Source organism: Gopherus evgoodei, chromosome 7 (genome assembly GCF_007399415.2).
Source record: "Gopherus evgoodei ecotype Sinaloan lineage chromosome 7, rGopEvg1_v1.p, whole genome shotgun sequence".
Classification (NCBI taxonomy): Eukaryota; Metazoa; Chordata; order Testudines; family Testudinidae; genus Gopherus; species Gopherus evgoodei.
The window spans coordinates 91,224,118-91,243,408 of NC_044328.1; positions in this window are offsets into that span (position 1 = coordinate 91,224,118).

Consider the following 19,291-nt stretch of genomic DNA (forward strand, 5'->3'; position numbering starts at 1 on the left):
ATCTTTTAACTGAAAATTGTTGTTAAAATTTGCATACCAACAGTCTTTGGAAGCAAGGACATGAAAAGTTAACCCACTCCCCATATTGTACATGGGATCCGTCTGGCTACCTCAGATTTCTAGCCAAAGGGCTGGAAGGGTGGAAAGCTATTGGACACCAGAGGTTGTACTGAGTGGACTCCTCAAAGTGGGTGTGCTTGTCCTGGCTTGTTGCTCCAAAGCTCTGTAATAAAGTTATTTTACTGGAAGGGACACAATTAACTTTACCAGAATTTTGTTTGCCTTTTACTTTTAACTCCTGCTTTCAAACACTGAAGGAAAACATCACTACTTATAGTGGCCTCTTAGAGCCTAATAGAGTTTTAATTACATAGTACTGTATACGTTTCTTTAGCTAATTCGACTAAATTGTTCATAGCCAAATAATTGCAGTCAAATAATTTCTTGCCTGGATTTATTTACAAACTTTTCAAAGACGCCAAGAACTTTCCTCTTTAGCATTTTTACAAAGTTCAACTGCTGTTCCCTCCAGCAATTATAGAGTTAACTTCTCACTTTTTCCTTAAATCACTTGCTTGTCTCCCAACAGCCACTTTTATCAACTCAAATCACCATTTCAAGTATTGTCCTGGGTATTTGAAATCCCCATGCTTATACTTACTTACTCCTTCCTTCCACTATGCCCCAAAGTTTTCCAACCTGTTTTCCAATCGCTCTGTTGCCTGCCCGCTTGGGCTCAATCCTGCTTTTCTCGCTGAACCGTCCCTTCCATGGGCACCGGCTTTGTTCCACTACCAGTTTAGCTAGGAGGGTGGGCTTCTTAACTAGCCCCCGCCCTCCCTGGTCTTTTCCCTTAAACATTCTTACTCACAAGGCTACCCGAGTCCTCCCTCGTGAGGCTTGCAACCTGGGCAAAAACGCATGGCCCATTGGCATTTAACTATTCAATTTTCTCTTGTGGCAAACACAGTGCTGTTAGGGAATATGCTGAGCACAATTGGTTAAATTTTGACAAGTTCCTGAAGGACTGGTATTTGCTTAGCCAGTGCTTCCTTTTCTACCTGGAAGTCCTGTCTCAAGGCCTGCAACTTGCCCTGGGCATAGGTTTGAGTTGCTGCCTGGTTCATGATCTGTGCTCTTAATTGCTCAATTCTAGTTATCAAGTACACATCTCTTCCCTTTTCTCCAACTTCTCTATTGCCCAGTCCTGCTACAACTGGGGGTAGATCCACCTGCCACCCTTCCCGGTCAACCAGGATGGAGAGAGGAATGCTAAACCCCTCTCCAGTTCTCAGACTTATTGTGGCTGAGTGGGCACGCCTTTAATCATGCAATCCTCAATATGTAACATCAACAATACCAAGCAAAGCAAACATAAATACAACAAGGGCAAAACAAATAGATGGTGTAAATTCTGCAGGGCTCCGCCCTTCTCAATTGCCCACCAAACTGTGACAAATTTCTGTTACCAATCTATCCCTCGTGTCAGGTGATCAGGCTGACACTGCAGGATCGTTGGGGGAAGATAAAGAAAACACACCATATAACTGAATTTTAAAACTTCATTAATAAAATAATAAAACAACAACAGAGAGCATTGGGAATGCTCCCACATCACTCAGGAAAAACATTAATGCTTCAAGCCCTAAGCCACTTTCATACTCACACTCGTATGTCCAGACTAGCCATGTCTGTGTATAATGTTCAGAGAAGGGGGAGAAGTGGACGGGAGATTATCCTGTTTACAGCTTGTCCAGTCCGCTCTTGGCAGTGCTGTTCTTTTACACCCTGGGATCTCCTGCAGCATCTCTTTCAGAGATTCCAGTCCAGGTCGGCTGCCTGTGGCTTCTTCAGTGTCACCAAGCCACACCGGCTCCAGGGTCGCAAAGGCACACTGTTGGGTCTCACTGAACAGTTAAGTTTAGCAAATGTAATCTCAGTTCGGTAACTTGTATTGCCTTTGGTTTGCCTCTGTCTATATTTTTTTCACAGCCAGTTGGGGCTGAAAGCAGTTTTTCTTTGTACTTAGCATGATCTGTTGATTCTTGACCTTGAACGCAGAGCACCTTTCTCTTTATGTCTAGGCCAAGCTGAATTTCAAATTAACCCGTTCCTTTCCTCAATAGACAAATTGCTCACACTGTGTCAGAGGCTTTTTTGGTGATTAAAAGCTCCTCTGAGAGGTATGATCTTATCTAGACTGAAGGTACCTTCTAATGGGCATTTTTTAGATGGACTTTCACGCATGTAAAGATTCCAATTCTCTAAATACCTGCAGGTTTTAGGACCATAATGTACGTACATGAAATAAGATGGGGTACCCTTGGGGGGTGAGGTGGAATGCTTAGACTGTCCCCCACCCATTTTCCAATCACACACACAGGAAGGATGCCCTGTCCTCGCTAGCAGCACATAAGCTAAGGATCTCTCCCTACAGGGTACTCACACAGGAGAGGCTAACGAGGATGGCTACGACCCACCTACATCTCCCTTCAGCAAAGAGCATTGGCTAGTCTCAGGGAGACGGGCACCGCTCACTCTCGTTGCATCCAGTGAGATGATTAGACTGTCAGTAGCCCACACGGAAAGGAAGGGGGAGGGAAGATGAATAATGAATAATCTCATAGACTTTAAGGCCAGAAGGAACCATTAGATCATCTTGTCTGACCTCCTGTATATCACGGACCTTTATGTTTCTCCTAGATACCCTTACACAGACTGAAGTGTTGTGAACCATAAGCAGAAAACACAAGAGACTGAAGTACCACCAATGCCCAAGGCCCCTGCAAAGGCAGGAAATAGATTTGGTGGGATGTGACGCTGAGATTCTAGCGGGTGATCCAAGCCCCACGCTATATAGGAAAGCAAAAAAAAAAAAAACTCCAAGATCCCTACCAATCTTATATGGGGGGAAAGCTCCTTTCCGACCCCAAATATGGGGATCAATTTGACCCTGAGCATGTGAGCAAGACACACCAGCCAGGCATCTAGAAAGAAGATTCTTAGTACAGTACCACCTGAGAACACTATTACCAGGGGCGGCTCCAGCTTTTTTGCCTCCCCAAGCATGGTAGGCAGGCTGCCTTCGGCGGCATGCCTGTGGAAGGTCCCCTGTCCCACGGATTCGGTGGCTTGCCTGCGGGAGGTCTGCCGGTCCTGCGGCTTCAGCGAACCCGATGCCAAATTGTCACCAAATCCGCGGGACCAGTGGACCTCCCACAGGCAAGCCACCGAAGACTGCCTAACTGCCGCCCTTGCAGGGACCAGCTTGGAGCGCTGGTGCCTGGAGCTGCTGCTGACTATTACACCCTGTCAGTGACCTATCCCCAGCTACGGCCAATCTCTGATACTTTAGAAGAAAGGGGAGACTGGGAGGAGAGAGAATACATCTAGGCGATCGTGCATCAGGGAGGAAAAAATCCTTTCTGACTCCTGCATGCTACCAGTCAAAGCCGTAAAGGAGATTTGAATACAATCACTGTCATAATGCAGAGTTGCAAGTGTTATGAGCATGGTGAATGGAGAATGTAGGCAATTGATTCTGTTCTACCTCTCGCCAATGAAGGAAGGGGATGATCAGTGAGATTAATAAATTTGCAGACTCACAGATTCTAAGGCCAGAAGGAACCACCGCAACCACCTAGCCCAATGCTGGATTAAAGCATATTTTTTAGAAAGCTCCCTTATCTAGTTTTAATGATCATGGTGAATACACAACCTCTCCTGGAAATTTGGTCCAATGTTTCATTGCCATCACTACTAGGCAATTGCATTTATTTCAAGGTTGAATTTGTCTGACTTCAGTTTCCAGCTGTTGGATCTTGTTTTGCCTTTATCAACAAGGTTGAAAAGTCCCCCCACTATCCTATCTTTTCCATGTGTAAGTATCTATACACAGGGATCAAATCACCTCTCAGCCTTTTCTTGGATAAGGTGATAAGTTGAGCTCTTTAAGTCTTACATCATAAAACTTGTTTTCTAGCCTCTGGATCACTGATGTGGCCGTTCTTTGACCTCTCTTCAGTATTCCCTCATCCTTCTTGAAGTTTGTAGACACCAGAACTGGACACAGTATTCTAGTAGTGGTGGTATCCATGCTTTGCACAGAGACAAGATTACCTTCCCTGTTTCTACTTAGTATTCCCCTTTTTATAGAATCAAGGGTTGCATTCGTCCTTTTTGCCACAGCACTGCACCGAGAGCTCATATTGAGGACTTATTAACTATAATTAATTAATTAAATTATATTCTTATATACTCAAGTTGATAAAGTGAAAATGAAACTACTTGACCTTATTAAAATGAAAATATTTGGTAAGGTTGAATCAAAATGTTTCTATTTTTCTAGTTTTGCAATAAAAAAAAATAGAAAATTTGAAATGTATTTATTATTGTTCCAATCCAAAATCTTTCAGGTTATGACCAACTCTACACTGGAGGTGGGTTTATTTCAGTGGCAGGTAACATGATTCCAGAATATTGTTTGGTAAGGCACTGTGGAATACCTCAGGATGAAAGTTATAACATAAATGTAAGTTGTTACTAATACTTGATAATATTTTCCCCATAACATCGGTAGTCATGAGCCAGTGATCCACATTTTTACATTTTAGTTTGATATCATATATTCTTTGTCTGCCTTTCCACAGACTTGTTGAGAGCTTTAATTCATTAATGTTTATGAAATACTTGGAAAACTGCATACTAAAGGATATATTGTTCTAATGAGACCTGCTAATGATGATGGAGGATTCCAATTATCACACTTTAGGAACAACGATAGGTAAAAGCATCAGGATTGTATACAGGTCATAAAAGAGACAAATTTAAATCAAGGAGGAAAGTCAATTATTGTTCTATTATCTGAACAATAGCATTAACCTGAATATACTGCTAGAAGAACTGCAGCCATAAGGTTTAAAGATGAAAAGTTTTCTACTAAAGTAGGTAGGTTTACAGACAAGGTCTATATTTTTCTTTTAAATTTTTTAGGTTCAGAACATCTGCAGTATATTTTACAGTGGCACAATACAAAACAAATGTTCCTTCTCCAATGGATCCATTGATTTTTGAAATCTGTTTAGGATTAATGCTTAATGTTAATGTAAATATTTGGCATAACTGATAGGCCAGACCTAGAAAAGTGCACAATATAATATTTCAATGATAACATTTTGAAAATCATAACATTGGGGAAATGCTGCATGCTCTATGTTAGTAAATTTACCAAACTCCTCCTGCACACCAGCTGCAGGAATAGCCCAAACCTCACATTCAGCTATGATTAGACTCATTTAAGCCATGAGTCTCAAAGAGCTATGGCTTTACTGCACAAAAGGTTGGGTTTTTACATCAAGATAGCAGACTCAATGTAAAATTTTAAAGGACATAAACCCGGAGTAGATTTACACCTCAATATAGCTGGTATTTAGAACCCCCATCGTGGGTTTATGTCAGCTAACTACACTGAAGTAAAAATTACCTTTGCCTTGTCTGCATTCTGATTTACATTGAGGGTATGACTCACAGGAATCAAAAACCTGTGTCTGGTTTGCGTCAGCTCAGGTGGCTTGGGCTCTGAGGCTGAAAAATTGCCATGTAGACATTTGGGCTTGGGCTGGAGTCCCAGCTGTGGGACTCTCCACCCTCGCAGTGTCCCAGAGCCAGACTCAAGCCCAAGCCCAAATAGCTACACAGAAATTTTTAGCCCCACACTCAAGTCAGCTAACCTGAGCCAGCAGCAGCCATGCCACAGGACTTTTATCCCCATGTAGATGAACCCTGAGAGAGCTTTCTTAAGTTAGCTATCTCCATGTAAAAACACACTTATCTTTTTGCAGGAAAGGTAGATCCTCAGCTTTCTACTCCTGAATTATTACTCCACATAATTTAACACTGGAAGCAAATACATATGGGCCAAATTCTCTGCTGCTTTAATTCCAGTAAAGTTACCCATCCACAGAGAATTTGGCCCAATAAATCAAAGGGAAATCATTATTGTATTTATAACATTTAAAGAAAGACATTTTAAACAGGAACAAAGCTCTTATGATCCAGGAAAAATAACAGTGTTGGGCAAAGAAAGATTTCAAGATACTCTGTTTGTAAAGGTGGATTTAGTGTTTTGTTTTTTTAATAAAGGCTGGTGCATCCAATTATGATGGCTGCTCAGTTTTAGGAATGAAGCAATAGTGCAGAAAACCCTCTCTTTATAAGATAAAAAATAAATTAACTAGCCATGTTGCTTATAGATTTATATATTAAACTGCAACTGACATTTCATCCATTTACATCAATTGTTCTAATATTTGACTGTGACAGTGCTTCTCTTCTGAAGATTTCAACACTTCACACAGTGGTGAGATATTTCCTCATTCTCCAGTCATGGTTGTAAATGTGATGAGCTGGAAATTGGTTTCCCGTAAATTAAAGCTCTCTAATCTTCAAAGCATTGGTGCACTTTCTGCAACACTAAGATTTACTCCTGAGAGGATCTCATCCTGCTAGAGCAGTTTCCATTCCTCAGCAACACAGGGATGGTGTAGAGCTGCCACATGCTCAGTAAGCACAGGCCATTCAACGTTTTGGGGGGGGGGGTTGGAAACAGACAGCAAAATCCTGGCTAAGCTCACCAAGAGTGTGCCAGCATAGAGGAAAGGTGGAGCAGCCATTGAGCCATCGACTCACACCCCTTTGAGGCCATGGGGTTGTGTGGAGGAGCCAGCCCCCTCCTAAAACTCAAGAGCGTATCCTCCTTCACTCCTGAACAGGGGCAGAGGGACAAAGAGGCTCCCTAGACCCTCCCAGCACCATCATGCAATGCATTGCGCGGATTTTACACACTAGCAAGAGTCATACAGCAGTAGCACTCTAAAGAAGGATTGCACATGCACACTGTAGGACAAATGTGCACAATTTTCTGTATTGTGTAGGGCACAGTAATATGTAATGATTATATATGTATATCTATATGTTTGTGTGTGTGTATATCTATATATGGGACTTCTGGCAATCTTTACTTTCAACAATTCCCTTGAAGTTTGGTTTGTGTTCAGTTTAGCTCCCATACAGCAGTTCTCTTAAGTGGCTGTCTGTCAAAACAGATCGTTGCTTGGATTTCACATGTTTGAGTGTTGAGACACATTTACAAAGACAGGTCAAGGCAAACACTGAGATTATTTTTAGGGCTGCACCTCTGATATTGGGGTATTTATCCTTTGGTACAGGTTTCCAGAAAGTAAGAGGCTCCCTGTGTCTTTTGAACAGATTTCAAACAAGCTTCTGTCTCCTTCCCGACGAGGACAGTAGCGCTGAAAATGACATTGCCAGTTTGAATTAGGGTTAATGTGGATGCAATTCAACGGTATTGACCTCCAGGAGCTATCGCACAGTGCACCATTGTGACCGCTCTGGACAGCAATCAGAACTCGGATGCACTGGTCAGATAGACAGGAAAAGCCCTGGGAACTTTTGAATTTCATTTCCTGTTTGCCCAACCAGCAGAGCTGATCAGCACAGGTGACCATGCAGAGCTCATCAGCACAGGTAACCATGCAATCCGAGAATTAAAAAAGAGCTCCAGCATGGACTGTATGGGAGATACTTGATCTGATCGCTGTATGGGGAGAGGATTCCGTGCTATCAGAACTACATTCCAAAAGACGGAATGCCAAAACATTTGAAAAAGTCTCCAAGGGCATGATGGAGAGAGGACACAATAGGGACTCACTACAGTGCGTGTGAAAGTTAAGAAGCTCAGATAAGTGTACCAGAAAACCAAAGAAGCAAATGGATGGTCCAGTGCAGAGTTGCAAGAATGCCGCTTCTATACTGAGCTGCATGCAATTCTAGTGGGGGCTGCCACTGCTACCGCACCCCTGACTGTGGATTCCGAGGAAGGGGTACTCTCAGCCATGCCTGAGGATTTTGCGGACGGAGAAGATGAGGAGGAGGAGGACGAACTTGCGGAGAACACACAGCGCTCCATTCTTCCCAACAGCCAGGATCTTTTTCTCAGCCCGATTGAAGTAGCCTCCCAACCCTCTGAAAGTGGTATCCCGGACCATGAAGCCATAGAAGGCACTTCTGATGAGTGTACCGTTGTAAATATAAAACATGGTTTAAAAGCAAGCGTTTTTCAATGATTAATTTGCCCTGAGGATTTGGGATGCATTCACAGCAAATACAGCTACCGGAAAAGTCTGTTAACATGTCTGGGAGTGGAGCAGAAATCCTCCAGGGACATCTCCATGAAGCTTTCCTGGAGGTACTCCAAAAGCCTTTGCAGAAGTTTCTGGGCATGGCAACCTTATTCCATCCTCCATGATAGGACACTTTACCACACCATGCTAGGAGCAACTAATCTGGTATCATTGCATGACAAAGCATCGCAGCGTATGGTCCTGGTGTTGGCTGGCATTCAAGCAACATCCATTATTTATCTTGCTGAGTTATCCTCAGGAGAGTGATATCGTTCATGGTAACCTGGTTGAAATACAGGAATTTAATTAAGGGGACAGCCTACAGGGCTGTTTGCCTGTGTCTGAAAAGAAATCCTTCCCTGCAGTTAGCCAAGTGGTGTGGGGAGGGGGGCATTGGCACTGAGCTGTTTGCATTTGGCTAGCAGGGATCTTCCCTGATATGAGCCACGCGATGGGGGCAGGGATAAAGTGATCATCCCAGAGAACTGGATTTGTGGAGGGGAGTTAGTTGGTTTTTGGGCTTCACGTTAACACGAAAACTGCAGCACTCAACCGGCTTTGCTTGGTGTGGGAAAGGAGGGTGCTGCTTTTATGAGGGTTGCAGAAGACGAAAGACAATGGCTTACCATGGCTGCATGCAAGCCAATTCTGTTGCCCGGCCCTGCATCTGTAATCTCTAACACTAAAACCGCAGGCACTCAATATTAAGATGCAAAATGTGACCTTGTACCGAAATCACATGTGCTATGTAATGTGAATAGTGTTGTTCACCGTGAAAAAGTACACACATTGTTCTGTAAAATGTATTGTGAACATGTGGACTCACCCCCGCGGCACCTTCTGCTTGTCACTTTGGGGAATTAGCTCAATTCCAGCTACGGAGCGCCCTCTGCAGGCCGGTGATCCACCTGTCCTCTGCTGGCCCCAGGCCCCTCCCTGGACCTCGGTGCCTCTTTAACTGGGTTTCCCCCCTCCCAGGGGAACCCCACCCCACTATCCCCACTTTGCCTCAGTATTGGCTACTGCCCAGTCATTGTCTAGTCCCCACGCCCTGGGGCAGACTGCAGTATCAGCCACTCATCACAGGCAAAGGGGTTTTGGCTTGGCTGCCTTTACCCACCCTCCGGCTGCCCCTCTGCAAGCCCAGTACCTTGGAGGCCTAGAATTAGGCCCTGCAGCCTGGGGAGTTGCTGGCCTAGGGCTTCCCAGCTCCTAAGGCTTTTTCCCCAGCCCTGCCTTCCTTTAGGTTCCCTGGGTGAGTCCCCGAGCAGCCAGGCCTGTCTCTCTCTCCAGTCAGAGAGAGACTCTTCTCACTCCTGGCTTCCCTGGCCTTCTTATTAGGCCCTGTGGCTCAGTTCGGGGTGTGGCCCCCAGCTGCAACCACTCCCGCCATCAGCCCAGGCTTCTGGCTCCAGCTACGGCCCCTTGCCAGGGCTGTTTTAACCCCTTCTCTCCCAGGGCAGGAGCAGAGGTCCACTCTGCTACATGTATCTTTTTAAATACTTCTCTCCCTTTTTTCCCTCTCTCCCGCAGCTGCAAATTTTTCAAGTCTCCCTCCTCCATCCCGAAGGCTATCACAGATAAGGCAGCGAAAAAAACACACAAGAGATTAAATGTTCTCTGAGATCATGCAATCGACCCGCAGTGAAAGAGTTCATTTGAATGAGTGGAAGGACACAGTATCACAGTACAGGAAAGCGACCAACAAACGTGAGGACAGGAAGGATGAACACGAGGACAGGAGGAATGCTCGAGATAAGAGGTGGCGGCAGGAAGATCAGAGGAGGCAGGATGCAACGCTGCAACTCCTGCGGGATCAAATGGACGTGCTTTGGTGTCAGGATCACAGAGTGCTGCTGCAGCCCCTATATTACCGCCCTCCCCGCTTCCCATGTTCCATAGCCTCCTCACCCAGACGCCCAAGAACGCAGGTTGAGGGGAGGCTCTGTGCACCCTGCTACTCCACCCTAGTGGACAGCCCAAGCAAAAGGCTGTCATTCAACAAGTTTTGAAGTGGCCTTTTACTTCCTTCCCTCCTTCCGCACCCCACCCAGGTTACCTTGTCAGTTCTTTCCCTATTTTTATAATCAATTAATAAAGAATACATGTTTTTTTAAATGATAGTGACTTTACTTCCTTTGAAAGCAAGCTGTGATCGAAGAAGGGAGTGTGGTTGCTTACAGGGAATGAGCCAATCAAGGGGGCAGGTTTTCATCAAGGAGAAACAAACAGAACTCTCACACCGTAGCCAGGCCAGTCACGAAACTGTTTTTCAAAGCTTCTCTGATGCGCAGCATTTCCTGGTGTGCTCTTCTAACTGCCTTGGTGTCTGGCTGCGTGTAATCAGTGGCCAGGCGATTTGCCTCAACCTCCCACCCCACCGTAAATGTCTCCCCCTTACTCTCACAGAGATTGTGGAGCAAACAGCAAGCAGCAATAACAGTGGGAATATTGGTTTGGCTGAGGTCTGAGCGAGCCAGTAAAGTGTGCCACCGACCCTTTAAACGTCCAAATACACATTCTACCACCATTCTGCACTTGTTCAGCCTATAGTTGACAGTCTTGACTACTATCCAGGCTGCCTGTGTATGGCTTCATGAGCCATGGCATCAAGGGGTAGGCTGAGTCCCCAAGGATAACTACAGGCATTTCAACATCCCCAACAGTTATTTTCTGGTCTGGAAAGTAAATCCCTTGCTGCAGCCATTTAAACAAATTAGTGTTCCTGAAGACGCGAGTGTCATGAACCCTTCCCAGCCATCCCACATAGATGTTGGTGAAACGTCCCTTGTGATCCACCAGTGCTTGCAGCACTATTGAAAAGTACCCCTTGCTGTTTATATACTGGGTGCCTGGTGCTCCAGTGCCAAGATAGGAATATGGGTTCCATCTATCACCCCACCACAGTTAGGGAATCCCATTGCAGCAAAGCCACCCAATATGACCTGCACATGTCCCAGAGTCACTACCTTTGGTAGCAGCAGCTCAGCGATTGCTTTGGCTACTTGCATCACAGCAGCCCCCACGGTAGATTTGCCCACTCCACATTGATTCCCGACTGACCAGTAGCTGTCTGGCATTGCAAGCTTCCACATGGCTATCGCCACTCAATTCTCAGCTGTGAAGGCTGCTCTCATTTTGGTGTCTTGGTGCTTCAGGGCAGGGGAAAGCAAGTCACAAAGTTCTATGAAAGTGGCCCTACGCATACGAAAGTTTTGCCGCCACTGGGAATCGTCTCACACCTGCAACACTATGCGGTCCCACAAGTCTGTGCTTGTTTCCCAGGTCCAGAATTGGTGTTCCATGGCATGAACCTGCCCCATTAACATCATGATCTCCAAAGCACTGGGCTCGCGGTTTGAGAGAATTCTGTGTCCATGTCCATGTCCTTATCACTCTCATTGCCACGCTGCTGTAGCCGCCTCCTCCTCACCTGGTTTTGCAGGTTCTGGTTCAGCATAACCTTCACAATAATGCGCGAGGTGTTTACAATGTTCATGGCTGCTGTGTTGAGCTGAGTGGGCTCCATGCTTGCCGTGGTATGGCATCCACACAGGTAACCCAGGAAAAAAGGCGTGAAACAGTTGTCTGCCATTGCTTTCACAGAAGGAGGGAGGGGGAGGGGGCCTGATGACATGTACCCAGAACCATCTACGACAATGTTTTTTGCCCCATCAGGCATTGGGATCTCAACTCAGAATTCCAATGAGCAGGGGATACTGGGGGAACTATGAGATAGCTATCCACAGTGCAATGCTCTGGAAGTCGACTCTAGCCTCAGTACTATAGAGGCACGCCACTGAATTAATGTGCTTAGTGTGGCCACATGCATTTGACTTTATACAATCTGTTTCCAAAAATCGATTTCTGTAAATCGGAGCAATCCCAGAGTGTAGATATACCCTCAGTTCAAATAGATTTAATAACCCTCCAAAGCCAGGATCCCAGCCTGACAGACTTAGTGAAAAAGGGAAAGCACCAGGAGTGGAACGTGTGGCAGAATGAATCAAAATTAATTCTAGTAACTAAGGAAGGGGAACCAGAAGCAGTGTGTGTGGTTCCTGCAGCATTAAGAACAGAAATGATTTCCCTAGCTCACGATAGGGGACATCCAGGACAACGAGTGGTAATCAGAATTGTCTGGTGATTGTTCATCCCTTTACTAAATGGATTGAGGCGATCCCTACGCAAAATAACACAGCTCAAACTACAGCTCGGGTGCTCATTGAACAAGTAATAACCAGATGGGGCACCCTGAGGGATATTGATTCAGATCAAGGGCCCTACTTTATTGGGGAAATCACAGAAGGAATCTGCCAAGTGTTTGGAATTAAACAAAGGCTACATATAGCTGGACACCCCCAAAGTTCAAGCCAAGTGGAGCAAACTAATTGTACTCTAAAAACAGCTCTCAGAAAACGAGTAAACCAGCAACAGAAAGATTGGGACCAAAGACTTCCATTTATCCTGATGGCTAACAGGGGATCCATGGCATCGCATGGAGTAATTTCATTCAAGGCAATGACTTGCAGAGATATGCGTTTTCCCAGAAGAAGTGGTGGCTGGATGGAATGCCACTTGACAACCTACAACCCCACATCCTCATGGATCAATGGATGCAGCAGCTGTTAAACGTTGTTGCTGACACCCACTGGCAGGTTGCAATAGCCTTGGGAACTAACATACAAAAATGGACAAAAGAATGACTCCAGTCCTAAATCCCTAAGAATGGCAGGTAGGAGACATGGTTATGTATGGACAAGCAAGGGAAAAAGCACATAATCTCAGTCCTCTTTGGGCAGGACCTCTTAGAATCTGTAACAAGGCTAGTCCCACAGTTTATCAACTAGAAATTCAGTCAGGAAAGAAAAACATACTGAAATGGTTTCACTCCTCACAGTTAAAATGATGGCAGGGAAACCATTCCAGTCAGTTTTAGACAAGATGGATGCCTATTTTTGGTTCCTGGAAAAGAAAAGCATAATTATTCGCGAGAAATGGGAATCTGAAGTAGAAACAAATAGTGACCTGAAAACTAATCCCTCGGAGTCAGAAGAGGAGGAGATAAGTTCAGAGCTGGAGGTAATAGAGGAAGCTCAAGTGGTCCCAGAGAAAATATAAATGTAACCCAACTAATTGTTGAGATTAAAACAACAGAGAGTGTAGTAGGTGCAATAAACTACCCTAGTAGTCATAGGCAAATGCTCAGTGCCCAGTGCTGGGTCCAGCATCAGGCCTATGTACTCCCAGATTGGGAGAAACATGATTCAGACATCCGTGAGTCTGAATAAATACTAGCTTTAAAAGGTTCTACCCCTCCCTCCCTCTTGAAAGAGGAGGGGGAAAACAGTCTATGTGTGTTTTGTGTTGCAGAGTCCTCTGTCAGCAGATGGCCACCAGCCCTGCCTGCGTTGTGGTCCAAGCTCTGTATGTTGCTATCTAGATTCTTGTGTTTGTGTGTCTACACTTCTGATGTTGGTGCACCAAAAGCCGTTGTGATCGAGACATGGGAGAACCACGCATTGAAGACACTGGAGTGTGACGTAAACAATACCCTCGACATTGCTCCAAATCCCACATATGTCTCAGGAGAAGGTCTCCACCTCTGAGGACCTACAAATATATACCCCCTCTTCTGTGAAGTTAAAAGGTTTGAACAAAATAAACGTCACTGTCTGAATGAGTGGGGAATCAAAACGTATAATAGTTTGGACTGTAAATGGTACTCCACTGTAGTGGCTAAAGAATCTCAGAACGATTGATAGAAACATCACTATCCTCATGCACACCGTAATATCCCCTCTTTGGCCTGCGAGAGCAGATTACTTGGTGGGAGGAATTGGAGGATACTACAGAGATAAATTAGGCTGTCACTGGGTGGGAATGAACAGGCTGCAGCATAAATGTAGCCAATCTAGATGTGCGCAGCTATGAACTGGCCTGCCTGAGGAAACAGCCCCTGGAGACAAAACAGTCTGATTTAAATTAGAATATGCTGCTCACTTCACTGGGAAGCAGACAAATTTGGAAAAAATGGAACTGCAAATAGTCACACCAGGAGGAGAATAGAAGATCCTCCTGAACCAGTGGCCGCTTAAAGAGGAGCTCCTCTCTCTGCAATGTGGAGAGCAGCATCAGTTGATCTGGTCTGCTATTGAGGAAATTATCAACATGTGGGTTAGCATGACAAGAAAATGGCTTCTGTGAGGGCCTCATGACATAAAAAGTTGCAATGTTTGGGTTCTGGGCCCACCAGTCACCAATTCAATCGGTCAAAAAGCAATTGGTAACTAACCCTACTCACTCCCTCAAAAAGGTCATTCTAGATCTAAGCTTGACAAAGGTCTTGGTGATGGAGCCCAGGTATAAGCAATTTGTTCTGCCATTATTTGATGGTTGGAAGTATTGGATAGAAACACACAATATTCCCAAACCAAAAAGTTCTAGCAGGGGACATGGGAGGGTAAAGAGAAACTTACGGGGAGCAATTGGAATAGGAGGAGCAGTCCTTAACAGAGTTAATGACAAGGTGCTTGCAAATAAGATGAATGCAATGGAAGCTCACATAAGATTTGCTACATCTGTTAAGGTATCATTCGATCAGTTAAGTTCTTTGCAATACCAAGTAGCAGATATCTTAGAGGAATGGGGAAAAACCCAAGAGGAAGACCATCACCGCCTCTTGCAGGCTGTTGGCACTCTGCAAGCTAACACTTCTTTAGCTATGTCATGCATGCAAATACAAGTATGGAGGATTGATGTAGTAAAAGACATGATTCACGATTGTATGAATGGGGTGCTCCCAGTAGAAATCAGAAGCATCCATTTGGAAAAATTCCACCCAAACAGAGAGACTTGCAGGCCTGGTGGAAAATGGTAAATTTCACCTATAATCAAGAGTCAGAGGAAATCACAGTCTTTGTTTTGCTAATGTCCCAAGCAGAAATAAAGTGGGTTTCTCCCATTGTGGCTTTAGGCCTCAATATTAATCAGACCATAATGGAACTGATCAATCACAGAGCGTGGGTGGTGAAAGGTGATCAAAAATGGAAAACAGTAGAATTGGGAGGCTGTTTAGAAGGATCTGGAATTGGATATGAATGTAATAAACATGCTCATACATCCCGAGGTTGACGTTTGGAAATAACTGAAGGAAAATGCCATTATGCTATTAACCTATTTGCATTGGCCTGCTAAACCCAGGGTTGTGAGTTCAGTCCTTGAGAGGGCCACTTAGGGATCTGGGGCAAAAATTGGTCCTGCTAGTGAAGACTGGACTCGATGACCTTTCAAGGTCCCTTCTAGTTCTAGGAGATTGGTATATCTCCAATTATTAAGAGGGGGAGGGATAGCTCAGTGGTTTGAGCATTGGCCTGCTAAATCCAAGGTTGTGAGCTCAATCTTTGAGGGGGGAATTTTTCCTGCTTTGAGCAGGGGGTTGGACTAGATGATCTCCTGAGGTCCCTTCCAACCCTAATAATCTATGATTCTAAGTAACAATTCTGTGCTTGTGAATTTAGGAAATATACCTATCTCACAGAGGTGGAAGGGACCCCAAAAGAGCATTGAGTCCAGCCTCCTGCCTTCATTAGCAGGAATGAATACTGATTTTGCCCCAGATCCTTAAGTGGCCCCCTCAAGAATCAAACTCACAACCCTAGGTTTAGCAAACTAATGCTCAAACCACTGAGCTATCATTGTGTATGTCTTAGAAATTGGTGTCCTATGCTTCTTGTTAATTTTGTGCATAAAGTAAATCATAATCTTTATGAGAATAAATGTTTGTCAAATTATAGCAATTAGGGGAAGTGATTTTGAAGTTCATGTACCCAAATTTAAATATAGTCAGTTAAAAGTGTCTTATGCTTTCTATTCTGTTGTAGAAACTGTGTCCCTTGAAATAAATGTAACTCCTTTACAAGCATTGCTTGATTTACGCAACCAACTATATACTGTAAAACAAGAAGGGCACAGAGTCATTGTTAATGTCATAAACATACAACTTAGGGAAGCATACAATCCCTCCTGAGTAGCTGTACTGAATTGCCTTATCTGTAAGGGGTTAATCAGTTCAATTAACCTAGCTGGCACCTGACCAGAAGGATCAATAGGGAAAGAAGATACTTTCAGATCTGGGAGTGGGGGAGAGATTTTGTTTGTGCTCTCTTTGTTTGTTCCATCTCGGAACAGAGAGAGAGCCCAGGGAAGGAAAAAGCATATCCTAAAAACATACCTGAAATGAGCATCTAAAATTACAAAAAAATGTAAGTAAGGCAAGGAAATGCATTAGATTATCTTTTGTTTTAGTTTGTAAATTTTCCCTATGCGAAGAGGTAGTTTTATTCCTGTTGTTTGTAAATGTGAAGTTGAGTGCAGAGGAGAGTCCTCTGTGTTTTAAATCTTTTTATTACCCTGTAAAGTTACCTTCTATCCTGATTTTGCAGGGGTGATTCTTTTACTTTTAACTTTATAATAAAGTTCTTTGTTTAAGAACCTGATTGATTTTTAGTGTCCTAAAAACCAAAGGGTTTGATCTGTGCTCACTTTGTTAACCTGTTGGTTGATATATTACTCTCAAGCCTTCCCAGGAAAGGGAGTGAAGGGACTTGGGGGATATTTGGTGGAGGATGGGGCTCCAAGTGGCCACTCCCTGAATTTTTGTTTAAATCACTTGCTGGTGGCAGCAATACCGTCCAAGGACAAGGAAAGGATTTGTGCCTTGGGGAAGTTTTTAACCTAAGCTGTTAGAAATAAGCTTAGGGGGTCTTTCATGTGAGTCCCCACATCTGTACTCCAGAGTTCAGAGTGTGGAGGGAACCCTGACAGTTACCATGCATCATAATGCAAATGAAATTAAATGGATATTTGCAAGAATAGTGGTGGTTTTTGTTACCAGTCTAATGATATACTGGACCTGGTGCAAAATCCAGCAATTGCAGATCCCCCAACAGATGAGTCAGTGGTTACTGCCACCGGTACTCATACCCCCGGGTAAAGGAACATATTTAACTTGTCACCCCTCCCTCAAATGGGAAAGGAGGCTAAAATGATCATTTGTCAATTACTATGCTGGTGTGCTGAGTATGGGATGCCACCAAGATCATTTGCTTGGTCTCGGCTTAGAGCCTTGAGCTTTTGTTGGATCTCAACACAGGTGCATCCAGAAAAAGTGTGACAGCGATCATGTAAAGCCCCTCCTTGTGTGAAAGGTGATCTTTAAGGAGGGGAACTGTACAGGGAGATTTTGGAAAACCAGTAAAGTGCCTGAAACCACTATTACTTATTGCTAAAAGCAGCCATGTCAGCAGGCCATAAATTGGCCACACAGCAACTTCAACTTAACCAAGGCAGGAGGGGGAGGGACAGGGTTTTGGATGCCACACAAAGGGCAGCTTGACCCTGCATGCTTCCTGATAAGAATTGTATTGAAATTGCTGATACTGCATTTTAGAAGAACAGGAAGCTCGTCTATGAGCCCTCAGGAATGTATCTGTCCTCAAGGTGTGCCTCAAGGTGTGCAAACTCTGAAAAAAAAAACCACACCTAGGTTATTGCTGATCAGAAGGAAACTTCTTGCTTGACCTTTGAAACTGCTTGCTTAACAAGTTTTCTTTAAGTGACATGTCATTACATTACTAATGTATAAATTAGGGGGAAATTTTTGAGGTAGTTGGACTCTCCCTCTGGACGCATCTTGTGGTCCCCACCAGCAGATGGAAGATTTGGCCACGAGAAGGCTGCATCTGTGCCACTGGAGAGCCACACTCAGCTTTGGTAATTATTGAGGGTTGGGGGTGGTTTACTAACTTGTTGCGGATGTGTGTAAGTGCTTGAGATTAAGTAAAGTTTAGCTTTAAGTGACAGCACTCTTGTGTTGCCCTGTTTGTGCCAGCCATCTATCGGTCGGACAGCCATGTCTCCCTTGATTCATTTTCTGGCACCACCTCACACAGAGTAAAAGTACCCAAGAGCTTTGGGTTGAAAGAACCCTGGGTAACACTGGGAGGATCTGGGTTTAGGCACTCACACAGGGTCTCAGCTCTAAGGGCAGGGAGAGATTTGGTCCATTCATAGGATGTCTTCTCTCTTCCCCAGAAAGCTCTTTAACTGCCACTCTCAGCTCGTATTCTGTGCTTTACTCACAATTGCCATTACTCACACCTCCATATATATTACATTTAAAAACTGCATTAAGGTTGCAGAGTCAAGCACTTTTACATTAGGAAAGATCAGAATTAAATTTTTCCATGCAACCTTAATTTGGGCCCTTTGCATAGATGTGTTATGATGCAGTCTGTCTTTGTCCCCCTCTGAGCCGATCGTGTATCCCTCCATATGTGTGTGTCTATACTGCCAGCTCTGCACACCAGGGCAGCCCAGGGGGGGCAAGAGGGGCAATTTGTCCCAGGCCCCGGGCTCCGCAGGGGCCCCCACGAGAGTTTTTCGGGACCCCTGGAGCAGGGTCCTTCATTTGCTCCAGGGGGCCTGGAAAACTCTTGCAGGGCCGGGCCACGGAGCTTCTTCCGCTCCCGGGCTTTGCCGGCGGGGGAGTCCTTCCGCTCCGGGGGGAAGGACCCCCCCGCCAGCGAATTACCTCCGAAGCGGAACCTTCCTCCGAAGTGCAACCCAGTCTTCGGCGGTAATTCGGCAGTGGGGGGCCCTTCCGTTCCGGGACCCGCCGCCGAAGTGCCCCGAAGACCCGTGGCAGGTGTCCCCCGCCACCGAATTACCACCGAAGATCAGGCTGCACTTCTGCGGCGGGTCCCGCTTCAGAGGTAATTCGCCGGTGGGGGGCCCCCGCCACGGGTCTTCAGGGCACTTCGGCGTTGGGTCCCGGAACGTAAGGGCCCCTCGCCACCGAACAGGGCAGGCTCTAGACATTTCACCGCGTGGGGGGCGCCCTGCCGCTTGCCGGTCCAGCGGCTCCGGTGGACCTCCCGCAGGCGTGCCTGCGGATACTCCACCGGAGCCGTGGGACCAGCAGACCCTCCGCAGGCACACCTGCGGGAGGTCCACCGGAGCCGCTGGACCGGCAAGTGGCAGGGCGCCCCCCGTGTCAGGGCACGCCTGGGGGAGGTCCACCGGAGCCG